The sequence below is a fragment of the Lemur catta genome, chromosome 24 (assembly GCF_020740605.2).
Source record: "Lemur catta isolate mLemCat1 chromosome 24, mLemCat1.pri, whole genome shotgun sequence".
NCBI lineage: Eukaryota > Metazoa > Chordata > Mammalia > Primates > Lemuridae > Lemur > Lemur catta.
In genome coordinates, this window is record NC_059151.1 from 4,640,783 (window position 1) to 4,655,679 (window position 14,897).

At 41.8% G+C, this 14,897-nt stretch overlaps 1 protein-coding gene across 1 annotated transcript in view; it reads right to left on the reverse strand.

Moving 5' to 3' along the window:
* Positions 1-13,756, reverse strand: part of SPARCL1 (SPARC like 1) — a 33,290-nt gene extending 19,534 nt beyond the window's left edge. The window contains exon 1 of the mRNA XM_045536794.1: positions 13,303-13,756. The gene's annotated coding sequence lies outside the window, so the exon portion shown is untranslated. The remainder of the gene's footprint in view (positions 1-13,302) is intronic.
* Positions 13,757-14,897: the final 1,141 nt, after the last annotated feature.

The window sequence follows — 14,897 nt, forward strand, 5'->3', positions numbered from 1 at the left end:
GAAGTTAAAGATGAGGGATTGTGGAGAACCTTTCCTTCTGTTAGGAACAGGATATCTTTTTTTTTTTAAATTATTCTTGATTTATTTATTTTGTTGGAGTGTCTCATTACCCAATTTTCAGGAGAACTTCATCTGGAATTTTAAAAGGTGACAGCTAGACTGCATTGCATAGGTATGGCCTTTCTGGGAAAATCCTATATTTGGAATTTCAAATGCTTCAAGTTTTTCTATTGGCTGGGCCATGTGCCAATCAAACAAACATCCAGATGAGTCATCTGGCAGGGTAGAAATAGGTCTCCCGTTAGGAACAAAACACGCACAAATGTCAACTCTGTTCTAACTCCCATGGGTAGCTGTCTTGAGACAATTTGTTATATTTCTCATTTAATACGTAATTGTGGTAAAGATGGCTGTAAATTCTTTGCTATTCCTCCCATTGAGAGGTGGAGTCTAATTCTCCTCTCCTTGAGTCTGGCCTGGCTTTAGTGCCTTACCCGACCAACTGGTTGAGGAAGAAGTGATGTTCTAGGACTTCTGAGGCTGGGTCGTAAGAAGACGAGGAGATTTTACCTGGATTTCTTGGAAAACTCATTTTGGGAGTCCCGAGACACTTGGTAAGAGACCGTCATGCCACAGAAGATACTGTTCAACAGTCCCTGCCAATCTTAGCTTTCCGTCTGTCCTTGGAAATGCACAGGACACGTGAGCGGAACCATCTTGGGCACTCCAGACCAGCTCACCTGCCACCTGGGTACCTCCGAGTGACCTGCTCAAATTCCTGTCCCACAAAATCTTGAGACATTATGAAACAGTTGTTTTAAGTCACTAAGTTTGTAAGCAGCCATATGTCCTTGGAATAAACATTAAGTATTTTTATGGGGAATAGCACTCAAGTATATTCTTTAGTAACAGACTCACTTACGTTCATCAAAGTATTATCTTATTGAAAAAGTGCATTTTTTAATCGACCATTTAATAGCAGCTAATACAACGGCTTATGTATTTTGGGGGGATTTTACTATATGCCAGGTACAGAGCTGCTTAGCTGTACCTATATACCACCTGTGCGTTCCCACCTGTGACGTCACCTCCACTGCATAGAAGTTTCCATCCAGGGAGAGCTACCTGAACATCTCTCTTCGCCACTGTGCCCAGTCATGAATGAGGAACATGGAAGCCAAAGGACACACACACAAATGGCTTTTCAGGGACATTCTCAAAGATCTACTTCTCTCTTGCTCAGGAGAAATTAGTGCATTCCCCCCCTTCTCTAATGTGTCATTGTGGGATTACTTTAATTATATTTAGTGAATCCACACAGGCTTATCTGAGGCAAGCTCGTGTGACAGCCGCCTGTCCACACCTCTTCATCATGCCTTCCAGAGTTCCTCATCGTATCGTACCACTCACTGATCTCACTGTGTCGCAGCCCAGCACTCCATACGGGATGGAAGAAAAGAACAAATCCTCTCTTCTTTTCCTCAGACATTTGCAAGCCCCTCAGAGAGTCTCTGCTGCTCCCTGCCCGGCAGTGTTGTGGGAAAAATTATTTTGGCCATATTTGTTTTTCTTTTCTCAAGTCCTACTACAAAATCTGCCCTTTTATTTTCTCCTCCACGAGTGCAAGATTTTCTCATATTCACATTTATCTGCCCCCCCCCCCCACCTTTTTGCATATTCTTTGGGGTACAGACATATGAGCATCACCAGAGTGGATGTACCGCAAAACTACGAGGCTTAAGTTTTAGGGTCCCTCGCTTGCACCATACAAAGTCCTGTCCCTGATTTCAACTTTTGTGTTCTTACAAAAGAAGGTCCCACAAATTTGTGTAAATTCCTGGCTTCACAAAACCTGAATCCACTCCTAAGTATGGCTTACCTGGCGTCCTGTGGCATTTGTGATGTTATAGGACTTAATAATACCTGAATAATTTGCTTCATGCTGTTAATAGCATGACAAGTCACCATTTTTAAGTCTAGACCCTGAAATGATCAGATAAATCAATCCTCTTCTTTTTCTGCCTTTAGCTCTTCTCTTTACCTCTTAATTTATTTTCTTCTCTACCTCCCTGGAATTTCTCTCCCCTGAATGCCTGGTTCCTGGCTTTCTCCTTTGACTGCTCTTATTTGAATTTCTCTTATTAAACTCTACCAGTATAGTATGAAACCTCTTTGGACCCAGTGGAAATTGTCTCTCTTTTGTTAATAGAGTAAGTCAGTTGTTAAATTCTGCTAGTTGGGAGAGAAATTGCAAGGGCTTTCAGCTCTGTGAATGGACCAAGAATTATTCATTGTGGGTAGTTCTCTTCCAGGAATAAGAAAAACAGCAGAGTATACCTAAGAACAGTTCCAAGTAGCCTCATTCTCATGGTGTTGGGAACCTCTGGGGAATAATGGTGTGCTTTAACGAGTATTTAGCTCTTGTTCCCACTCATGAAAGCACTCTGTCCAAACAGAGGTCCCTTCAGGGTTCAGCACATGGCCCAGGCTTCTCACGTACCTTGGTGAGGGCCAAGACATTTAATAGGGGAAACAGTTGCTTGTCCCAGCGGTGCAACCTTACTCATTACCTGCCTTCTCGCAGAGAAGCAGACACGATAAACCCTAATGGATTTTATGGCTGGAGTCTGAGGAGTTCTTTGCAAACAGGGTGAAAACCCAAAGCTTATTTATGCCTTCAGAGGGAAAGGTCTAGAAAGATTCCCTGAAGCAAGGAAAAGACACAGCTTGTCCACAGCTGTAAATTCTTCCTCTCCCACCCAGGGAAGAGATCTTCCCCGCTGGCTGTCTGGACACCTTCCCTTTGCTTTTCCACATGCCCTCTTCATCCACGCTGCCCTTCTCCACCCTGCCCGCCGTCCCGAGGAGGAATTTAAGGGAAGGAGGAAAGTAGGGCTGGGGAATATATTTCTCAGTTCCCTGCAGGTGTCTGTGTCCCTCTCCTGAAGGTCACAGCGCCTATTGGTGACCCTCTCACTCAGCCTTTCCTGTCTGGGTTCGGAAAATATTCCCTCCCCTCACACGTACAAGCTCAGCTCTTACCAGTCTGTTCCCACAATCTCTGTGGCTTCTCTATCCCCTGCCCACACCTTGGTAAATCACTCTTTAATTACACTCTCCTCAAATTCCCAAATTTGAGTTTCCTGCCTGGATCCATCATTTCTTTTCCAAGTCCTTGACCAATACAACCCTTGATTTAAGATTTAGAATTCACAAGTTTGGGCCGGGCGCAGTGGCTCACGCCTGTAATCCTAGCACTCCGGGAGGCTAAGGTGGGAGGATCACTCGAGGTCAGGAGTTCGAGACCAGCCTGAGCAAGAGCGAGACCCTGTCTCTACTAAAAATAGAAAGAAATTATCTGGCCAACTAAAAATATATATAGAAAAAATTAGCTGGGCATGGTAGCACATGCCTGTGGTCCCAGCTACTTGGGAGGCTGAGGCAGTAGGATTTCTTGAGCCCAGGAGTTTGAGGTTGCAGTGGGCTAGGCTGATGCCACTGCACTCTAGCCTGGGCAACAGAGCGAGACTCTGTCTCAGGAAAAAAAAAAGAATAAAAAATAGAATTCACGAGCTTTAATATTTCTAGAGTTGCCTTAGCTGGAGCACATTTCATCATCTTCTTCTTCTTCTTTTTTTTTTTTTAACAGAGCTCAACAGTCCTCATCTTTGGAGAAAGTCAGAAGCTACAAACTATTTAAATGTGATCAGTACCCAATAAAGACGATTTTGTTGATAGAATGACAAGATTCAAAGATGATATAGAACGGAAGAGCTTAAGAAAGAAATATGGGCAACTAACGTGGGAAGCATTTGGTGTTGGAAAGGGGCATTTCTGACTGTACAGTGTTCTTCCTTTTCTCTTTCCCTACAGTCTCTAGAGAGTTAGGACACTGGGTTTAATCTGGGGCCTTGGGAAGTAATTAGTCCTTCTGTTTTTCCCTTCTGTTCCAGTCCTTTCTACATCAAAGGAAGCCCAGCTTGCTAGCTCAGTCAATGTTTTCCAAAAAAACACTGTTTTGGGGCGGTTAGTCCCAGAACACATAGAAATTTACTTAATCAAGAGTAGTCTAATTAGCTAAATTGAAACAAAGTTGTATTTGGGATGAATAACACTGTACAAGGGAATCTGTTGTTAATTTTTTTGGACAATGACTAGTTCTGGCTGCACAGCACTAAAATGTCCACCCCGCATTCAAGAACGAGGCTACGGGTCCCTGGAGCGGTTGGCTCTGTTCTCAAGATGGCAGGAAGCAGTCAGGCCAGCCAGGCACCACCAGGCAGGGTCACACCTTACTGTGGCCCCCATCCAAACACACAGGATTGGAGAAAAATAAAACAACAAAGAAGCAAACAGAGTAAGCATGGGCTGGAATTTTGTGTGTGGGAAAGAAAAGAAGTTAATAATAGCCAGATCTCAGGCTATTGTAACCTTCCACCAGCAGTCCCCAACCTTTTTGGCACCAGGGACCGGTTTCATGGAAGACAATTTTTCCATGGATTGGGGGGGGATGGTTTTAGAACGATTCAAGCACATTACATTTATGATGCAGTCAAACCTCTCTGCTAATGATGATCTGTATTTGCAGCTGCTCCCCAGCACTAGCATCACCATCTCAGCTGCACCTCAGATCAGCAGCTGCATTAGATTCTCATAAGGAGCCAAACTAGATCCCTTGCACGTGCAGTTTACAGCAGGGCTCGTGCTCCTGTGAGCATCTCATCCTGCTGCTGATCTGATGGGAGGCGGAGCTTATGCGGTGATGCGGGTGATGGGGAGCAGCTGTAAACACGGATGAAGCTTCGCTCACTCACCTGCTGCTCACCTCCTGCTATGTGTCTGGTTCCTAATAGGCCACAGACTGGTACCATGGTTGGGAACCACAGCCTTACACACTCCAAGCAAGAATATTTTTCAAATCATAAAAAAAATTTGCTTTTGAAATTAATGACTTTAAATTGTTTTCAGGTCACAAGAAGACATCAATCAGCTGTTGTGATCCGTGTGTGAGTTGATGCTGGTACTTGTCTTCCCCTACGTCTATGCCTATCTAAAAGCTACTGAATACGAAATCACTGTGAGTACCAAGGTTTAAACCAAACATTGTCCTAGTTTAAAACAAAAGCTTCTAGTATTTTCCTCTCTCCATATTTTAGGAAATAATTGAAAAGTTTTTCTAGAAAGAGATTAACTTGTGCCCCCCTTTGAAGTTCTTAAAACCTACTGTTAGTTGGGGCTGGGGATCAGGGAAGAAAAAGAGAGGAAAAGAAGACATTTGGGTTCAGCATTTGTGTTTTGTTTCTTGTGAATTCTAACAGATTATTGCATTGATTTAGAGAGAATTAGCTCAGAGTTGTTTGGTGCCCAATAACGGGTTGAGAGAATCCACTGAAATAATGGCTTGAGAGCTGAAAATGATTCCAATGAGTTAAGAGAGCATGAACATTCAACCAAACATGGCGTATTGAAACAAGTTATAGGTTTTTATTGACTTATAATTAAGGTGAATTCTTCTGATTTTTGTAATCTCAGGATACCTTTCCACTGGGTCCCTATCACATAGATAATTAGGTAACTCAAGTTGAATCTAAAAATGCTTTGCTTTCAGAGCTGTTTGCTCATTTTTTCTTTATAAGCTGCAAATCTGTATTTTACATACATTCAGTGGAGTAGAGTGATTATGCAGTAGTGATAGAGTTTTGAATAGAATGTCCTTAATTGTATTATTTTAGCAGTTATAGACGTGCACCAGGTACTTATAAAATATGTATTTGCATAAATTACTATTTTGAGGATTGTATCTATTTATCTTCATTAGGTTTTAGGAATTCAGGGGGACCCTTCTCCAAATAGCACTGCAGTGTCTCACTCTCCTCAAGCATACAAGTTGGCTGAAAGGGTGACACATAGCATTAAAGACATCAGGAGCACACGACAGGAGGATATTGGCCTAAATAACTCACTACCTTTTTTCTTGTTTAACATGGCATTCCAGGTGCAATATGCAAAATCATCTTGCTGGGAAAAAAAAAAGTGTGTGTAGGGAGGGAGCAGGTGTTGGCTCAAAATTTGCTTTATCTAACTAAGGGATCTTAGAGAAAATCCTCAAAACTCCTGACATCAGATATGAAAATATTTTTTCCTTTTCGTTGAGTGGGAAGGCGTAGTAGATTGTGACCTCTGTTCTTAAGCAAGGCAAGCCAAGGTCATGGTGACCTTTCAGCACAGTCGCCTAAGAGAGAAAACAGAACACAGGCCTGTCCCCTGCTTGAAGCCATTTGTTTAGCCGCCCCCCACCCCCACCCCACCCCTGCCGCATTAAAACGATTGGTTTTCACCATGGGAGAGGTTGTAATTAGATTTCACCATGAAAGGAAGTTGTAATTAGATTTCTCCACAGCTCCACAAGCTCTGTCCCTGGAGAAGCGAGCAAAGGGCTTGAATACCCTCTCCTCTAGCTGGAAACGTAGCCCAGCCAAGCACACAGAGATTGGCCAGAAGGCTCGGATGAAATGGGCCATGCCTGTGTCAGCCAGCCCCAAGCTCTGATGCAGCGAGGCCAGCTCGGACCTCCAAGACCAGTGCCTGGTCCCTCAAAGGCGAGGACGGAAGCTGTGCAGTGGGTATTGCACTTGGTAGAGAACATAGGACATCCCTCTGAATGGAACCCGCTGACTCATCTTCTGTCTCTTCATCCTGAAGTTTGTATCTCCTGGAGAAGGGGAGGGTATCTACAATTTGGCACACCCTGGAACTTCACTCTCCCTCTAGATTTAGTCGTGAACTGAAGCAAACAACCAGAATGTATTTTGGGTACTGTGGTTCATTTTGCATTTTTTTTTTTTTTTGTAATGGGTTCCATTTCAGTTTCTATAGTATTTTCTAGAAATTTAGATTAGCGTAAGGTTAGATCAAAGTAGATATATGTATTTGATTTCTTTTCAGTGCCTATAGCTTTTTGAGAACATTCATTTAAATTTAAAATGATAAATTTTAATTTTGAAGTTCTGCCTGTTGCCTCGTCACTTGAATCTAGTTAGCATAACCATCTGTCTCCAATGGGCACTTTTTACATTCTTGTATCTCTTCTCTCTCTCTTTCTCTCCCTTTGCTTTCCTTTTTTCTTAAGCCCCAACAAGCTGCCTAAACACTGAATGGTGTGAACACAGTCATCCATAGCTCCGAAAGGAAAAATCGAATTCCTCTTTTATATTGGCCATGACGATGACTCCTTGGGAATTTTAATGTTGGCAGCTCCTGGTTCAAGTCTTTCTAATTGAATGTTCCTCTATGGCCTTGACTTCCCCGGGTAGCTGAACTCTCCCTCCAATTGTTGGCTCCTTCTCTGGCAGCCTCAATAAAACTTACAAAACCTCCTTCTTCCCTTTTAGACCAAGGGAAACTTATTTTAGTGTTTTTGGGTTTCAAGGCGGATGGTGACTACTTGATCTATTTATCTCTTTTTGTCCAAAGTGAAACGAACTGAGAAAGACATGCCCCATACTCTAGAGAAATGAGAGGTTTGTGCTGTTCTCCCTGTTACTTTCTTTTTCTTATTACTGTTGGTGTTTAATTTCCTGGAGTACGTTCGTCCCCGCTTCCAAATAAGGCCAGGTATCTTCTGTTGAATTTGCTTATATCAGAGGAAGCCTGCAGGCTGCTATTTTTAGCGATTAGAATAACTATGAAAAAATTCCCTTTCTGGGAAATGTAATAAACAAAGTGATTATTACAGGTACTTCATAATCAGATTCGACCAGAACATTCCCCCTCGCCTCGTCTTTGCATGATAGTCAAAGGCTTTGTTCTGAGAGGGCAAATCTCTTAGTCATATTCTGGCTAACGTATATACGTGCTAGTACCTGATTCAGAGTCCACACTGATGCTTTAGGGATTTTAAAGTATTAATGAGTCTCTGGGGAGAGCTTCTCTGGCTTGGCGTTCAAGTCATCTGAAGGATGAATAAGAGGCTCTTCTATTTTGAGTTCTCTACTGAGTCACCGTCTGACATCAAGATGTCCTAGCCCCGTGAGCGTCTATGATATTCTCAGACTCAGTGATACAGACTTCTCTCGGGTCTATGACCTTCAACTGCCAGACATCCTTCCTCACTGACCCTACCAGCGTGTGGGTCCGAGCTAGGGGTAGACGTAGTTCATGCCTGCGGGGGCTCTGAGACTAACCAGAATTCCACATTCTAGTGCTTCTCCAGTCTCTATATATTAAGGGCCACTGCCTCCATTTCTTCCTTTTGAGCAACAAAGCACCATTTAAGAAAACAACCAAAAACCATCCCAGGCAAAGCTTATTTTTGTTCTTAGGAAGGTCACCTTGACAGCATGGATGAAAAAGGAGATAAAGGTATTTAAAACAGATTTAGTCATGATTCCCGAGGTATGACTTCATTATCATAAGTGTTGGAACCATAGAGTTTTAGAAAACCACACTTAAAGATTCAGGTGGTTTTACATAAGCCCTTTAAAGAGCAGTGGAAACAGCCATATAGTAAGTAATTAATACGTGGAGAGCATCAGCCCGGGCTGAGGACTTATGTCTGGGGCTTAAATCTGTGGCATCAGCAAATTTTTCAAAAGTGTGTTATAAGCAACTTGCATAAGGATTGCAGATGTGCTCAGTATTAGATAATTACAGAGTGGACCCAGGCAACACACACATGGTGTTAAAGATGCATGTGAAGAGTTTTAACAAAACTGTTGCGTGAAATTTAAGACAGAAAAAAGTCAGTTTTACAAGTTTACAATATTCAAAGTAAAAATGACATTTTAATTGTGTCAGTATAACCATAGATTAAATATCCTGAGTATACATTACATTATCCATTTGTACATTTAGGTTGGCCAAAATCTTTGGTTGAGGATCTTTTCATTAGGAAAATAAAGACGGCTTTGTATTCCAAGCCATCTATGTTTGGGCATATGCAGTTTTCATATTTTCATATTTCATATTCAAATTATGTGATAATTTGATTAATGACCATCTCCCTAACTACACGGGAAGCTCCGCAAGAACACAGCCCCTCTGTAGTTTTGCTTCCTGCTGAATCTCTGGCATTTTGCATGGTATAGACTGAATACATGAGTTGCTTGAAACGTAAGATAAAAATATGGCTTATTTATATAATTGCATGACCTGGAAAACGCTGGAGAAACTGAAACAGAAACTTTAATAAAAGTATTTTAATGAAAGATGCGGTGTTCTAATACTTTCAACCTAGTGTTAATCAAGAGGAGAGGTCTTCTTTACTCTTTATACATGCAAAAAATCATAATTATTTCTTTTTTTCTCCTTAGACATGCAGTGGTTCACATTTATGCACTGATATTTCTGAAGCCTCTATTCGTTGGAATTTACTCACTGGGAGATTCCAAGTTCAAAAAGGCCATTCCTATCAGTTTTATGTCTAACCATGAAAAAAAGCTCTAATAATAGCTACTACTTATGGAGCATTTACACTCATTGTCTTAGCTAATCATACAATGATCTTATGAATTCACTGTTAATCCTCATGTCACAAGTGGGGGAAACTGAGGCCCTCAAGTTTAGCAGCCAACCTTTACCACAGGTTGTTCATTAGACACTGTAATAAATGCCCCATTTGATGCCCATGACAATGTTATGGCTGTCACAGATGAGAAAACAGAGGCACAGAGTGGATAAGATTAAAGAAACCAGAAAGTATGAGTCCCGGGATTGGGGTCCAGGCAGCCTGCCCTGGAATCCTCTCAGGTCACCGCTGCACTGGGGCACATGGTGAGGATGGGGGAGACAGTGGGGACTCGGAAGATGGGTTTATGGCGGGGTGTGCGGCATGGGCTATCAAGTGAGGCCAATTCTATTTCTCTTCTTTTGCTTCCTAGTTTCCGTCTGTGTTCCACAGTAAAGTGGCCACTGTTTTAGAGCCCTTGTTCATTTTTTAAAAATACCTATTCACTCAATCTTTAAAGGAAACATTTAGCTACTGCAATTGGTGTACCTAAATTGGTTGCATAATAGGAAGGAAACAAGCCAGGACTGGAGACTTCATTTCTAAAGAAGGATTTTTTTTTTAAGCAGACTAAGAGTTATTTCCCAGAGCAGGCCATGAAGCAGGACTTTCTCTAGACCCTTTCATTGCTATGACGACAGGCTGCTGCTCCAGGCAGCCAGAAAAAGCAGCTGACATTTCAATGCGAGGAACATGGGGAGAGGTTTACAAAAACAAAAAAACAAAGACAAAAAAACAACAACAAAAAAACTCTTTCGTTTGGATTTCAGTTAGAGAAGAAAAAAAACACCCCCTAGAGCAAGTCAAAAGCCCTATTCTTGCCTTTAGAAAGTACAAGAAAGACAAAATGTTGGGGGCCTTCTTCCCTGTCCAAGTGGGTCAATAAAACAGGATCGACTGCAAAGCAGCACTTCTCCCGCTGTGTGATGGCCGGCTGAAACAGAACCCTCTCTTGGGTTCCATTTGACTTGGCCATTAAGAAGATACTAATTGATGAAGCAGTAAAGAGCCTTCCCTGCCCCCAGAGGGAAACACCAGTGTCAGATTTATCTGGACATTTCTTTGGATTTCCAACAAGACAATGTGAAGAATATTTCCTTCTTAATCCCCACCATTATTACCAGAAAAATCATGTAATGTACGTTAACCGATGCCTCACTGATAGATGAGATTTCTTTTAAGCAATGAGTAAAATTTCCTGTGTGTCCAGCACTCTGCCAGGTACTATACGTGGCATTTAATAAACCTCTCATTTGATTCCCACAGCAACTCCATTTGTAGGTATTACGATCGCCATTTTGCTTCACAGATGGGTAAACTGAGTCCTGGACGTATGAAGTGACTGCCCAGGCTCATGCAGCTTGTAGGAGGCAGAGTCGGATTCCAGCCCAGGGGCGTTAAACTCCGAACCCAAGTTCTGTCCACTCTGCTGTGCTGACTCTGAGGCACAGACCTGGCATTGACATTTTATTATAGAGCAAAATGTGTAAGTACAAGGAGGAAACCAAGGGGGGAAATCTGTTGTCAATTCCCTTTCTACGTAGTTTCAGTAGGGACATATAGGTAGGCCAGTACATTCGTATTAGCCATGATTAATTGATTGCTTTAATGTACCAAGCATAGCAGTGTTCTTCCCTTAACTCTTGTAACAAACCTCTGAGGTAGCTACTAATTTTATGATCCCATTTCCACAAATGAAAAGACTCAGGCACAAAGAGGTTAAGTTGTTTGCCCAAAGTCACAGAGCTATTCAGTGGTAAAGCTTGGATATAAACCAGGTCTATACTGTACTGTCATATATAAACCAGTTCTATATGGTCAGATATAAACCAGAGCCCATGGCCTTCTTCACTTTATTAGACTGTTTCTCTGTCTTTGGAGTAATCAGTCAAGACCACACAGTCTGTTTTCCAGAGTTCTGTCCATTTTTTGATGCCTAAGACAAAAGCCAGGCTAGCCTCAGGTGGTACTCCTATCACAAGCTCAGCAGATGCCCTGTGAACCCTGTAAGAACCAGACCCTGGCCTGGTTGGGCATGTCTTGGGCAGCCAGGCCTTCCGGAGAAATTGTCCTGGATGTATGGGGGTCTCCCCCACTGAAGATCCTTCCAGAGTGATATGTGAGGGCAAAGCACAGGTCAAGTCTTATAGCAAGTTATTTATGTTCTACTTGATGGAAAAAATGTTCTTAACGTGTTCCGGACATTGGAATAAACTTAACTAAAATAGCAATGTTCAAATCAACTGAGTAAAAATACCAGTCAAGAGGAAATGAAATGAATAATGTTCTGGAGTCGTCCAGATGTATCACTATTCATTTCATTTCTGTCATCACTATTTATTATTTTTACTTAGTTGTTAAGTGAAATTGCACCATGAGAGGCTACTGGGAATTAAATCCCAAAGGACTTGGGAAAGAAACCCCAGTACGCTAACTGCTCAATGGCTGTACAAAAATTCTCCGGAAGAAAAAGGCAAGATTCCTGAATGACACGTACACATGCTTTTCCAAAATGTAGACAGCAGCATTAGTTGATTGGACGATAAGCGAATGAAATAGACTGCTGTACTTTGCTAGATCTTGTTGAATGCACCGAAATATAAACTTAAATCTTTCCAAAGAGGGGTGTCGTTTTTTTTTAAATCATAGTTAACCGTAGTCATAACCACCAAAGTTTAACCAAGTAAACTGGGAACTGAAAGAAACTGGTATCCATGAGAAAAGGGAGAACTGAAAAAAAAAAAAAAAAGAAAAAAGATTTCTGCTGAGTTGGACTGAGTGAACATTTCTATTCAGTGTGCTTAGGCTCTGGGCCAGAGGAGAGCTCAGATACAATGCCAAGGTGACATATTTAACCTCTGCAGATTAAAGGCAGTGCGAAAGAGATACTCTTTCTGCAGTACCTCCCGGTGTACAGTTTCAACAGTATTGATCTGCAGTTGAAAGTGTGGTTTTCTCCTGCAGGGTAACCTTTAATACCTGGGAGGAATGAATAAGCACGGCTTGCATTATTGTTTTATTTTAGAAGAGAGAGTCAGAAATGATGGTACCTTATAATATGAGTTATCATAATCTCTTTAGCTCTTTAAGTCCCCTCCCCTTTGCTTTTCTAAGTAAAGCATCACCGAGAATTAGAGAAATTTTATATCTGTGTGTGTGCATCTTAGCAATACTAGTAGGAGGCGAGACACAATTCGTTATAAAGCTATAAAAGGGAGTCAGGAAAGGGATAACAAACAATCACACTAACTCAGAAATAATCAAACAAGAATATGCTATTAGAGAGATTTCCCTGCCTTTTGGAAAAGCTAAATATTTCATTTCTACATTACGATTAGGTACAGACTGGGACTATAGAAGTAATTAAAGAACTTTCGATAATATAAACATGGAAAATAGATTATTTTATTTGAAAGGTTTTTTTTTTAAAAAAAAAACTACTTTCTTTATGGTTTATTTTGTACTTTAGTGAAGTATTTCTACAAAACACATTTCAGGATTTGGGCTTCACCAAGGTCTGAGTGCTGCTCGGGCTAACAACAGTTCTGTATTTCTGTCCCGGGTCTTCACTAAAACCGTCATCGTTTATTAGTATTTGCTATTTCATCTTGGAGGAAAAAAGGAAACACAAATACAAATGGTAAAATTCCCCATGAAGTAGCTTTTCTGCAAATCACACAAAAAGTTGATTATTCTGTATTATTTAGGCAAAAATATTAGACAGCTTTATCAGCTCATGCAAATCAGTTTAACAAATGCAATCAGGCAATACAGTGAAGTTATTAAAATTTATTTACCTTCAGGTAAGTGGCTGGATCCCGAGCCTGGGCGGAAAATTGAAGTTGAATCCCCTCTTTGCACACAGCCAGGAAATAAAAGTTTGACAAATACCCAAGAGAAAACTCTCTAAATCCCTTTCCTGGTGAGCTCTGCTTCTTTGCCCAGAAGCACATTCAAGCCTAGTGGAGTTGAAATTCTGCTGCTCTGTCAACTAACTAGTGCAGGGTCTGAAGTGACAGACGAGAATTTGGAGGTTGGCACCGGGGGAGCGTTTCAGACTGTCATCGTTTTGGTTGCAGATTCCTGGATTTCCCTCGGAGGCCGGCCTCTCTCTGAGGGCACGAGGAGCCTCGCAGCCAGTGCAAAGCAAAAGGGAAAGAGCTAGTGCTTTCGACACGGATGGGGTTAACAGTCCTCCCCTCCAGCTCTTGCTCTCAGAGGCTTATAACTTGGCCAGAACACGAGCACTTGGCTCTGCGTGCATTTCTTTCTTTCTTTTTTTTTTTTTTTTGCTTTTTCAAACAACTCTGAAAGGTTTTATAAGCAGCGTCCCCTTTTTTGGGATTTTTATTTTAAGACTATGAAAAGAAACTCCATGCTGTTGTTTCTTTCTAAATAAAGGACATAGGGGAGTAGGGGTTAAAGAAGGGAAGAAGAGTAATGGCAGCAGATGTGTTTTTACATGGCTCGATTGGAGATTGTTCTTGCAAAGACTAGTCTGAATTTTAATAACAGGGTACTTCAGATACTTTGACCTTCGTTGAATGCGTTCAGAAATTTACATGTGTATGAACCATCATCACTCCTTAGATTGTAGATCATTTGGATGCCCGTTCAGAAATGTTGCCATTTAGGGAGTGTTTTCCCCCAAAACACAGCTCCCCACTGTACCCCCATGGTTAGAAGGATGGGTCTAGAAGGAGGAGTTTTCCTGTGAAACAGACTGGAGGGATGCACTTATTTTTGACTTGGTGTTCTGGATATTTTTATACGTGTCCAATCTCTTTTTCTGCTACTTCCACATTTATTGCACATTTATTATGTGTCAGACACCGTGCTAGCAGCTTTGCGTGTGGTATATCAGTTGATCCTCACGAGTCTGTCTGACATAAGTTTCACCGTGTCCCCATTTGAAGGGCAATGTCATCTCACGGTTAAGTCTGCAGGACTTGAGGCCAAGCAGCTTGGGTTTACATCCTGGCTTCACTGCTTCCTAACTGTGTGACCTGGGACAAGTGACATAATCTCTCTAAGCTTCAGCATCCTTACCTGTGAGATGGGGACGCGAAAATGGAAACGATAATAGTATCTGTCTCAGGTGGTTGTTCTGAGTTTTAAGTAAGTTAATATAAATAAACTGCGCAGGACACCCCCTGCCACCTAGTAGGCACTCGGTCAAGGTTTGTGCAAGAGGAAACCAAAGCTTAGGAAAGCTGGGTGGTTCTTCTAGGGTCTCCAGCTGGAACTTGTAGAGTGGGTTTTAAAGCAGCTACCGTGAGCAAGTTGGAAGCTCTTTTTTTTTTTTTTTTGAGACAGAGTCTCACTCTGTTGCCGGGGCTGGAGTGCCATGGCGTCAGCCTAGCTCACAGCAACCTCAAACTCCTGGGCTCAA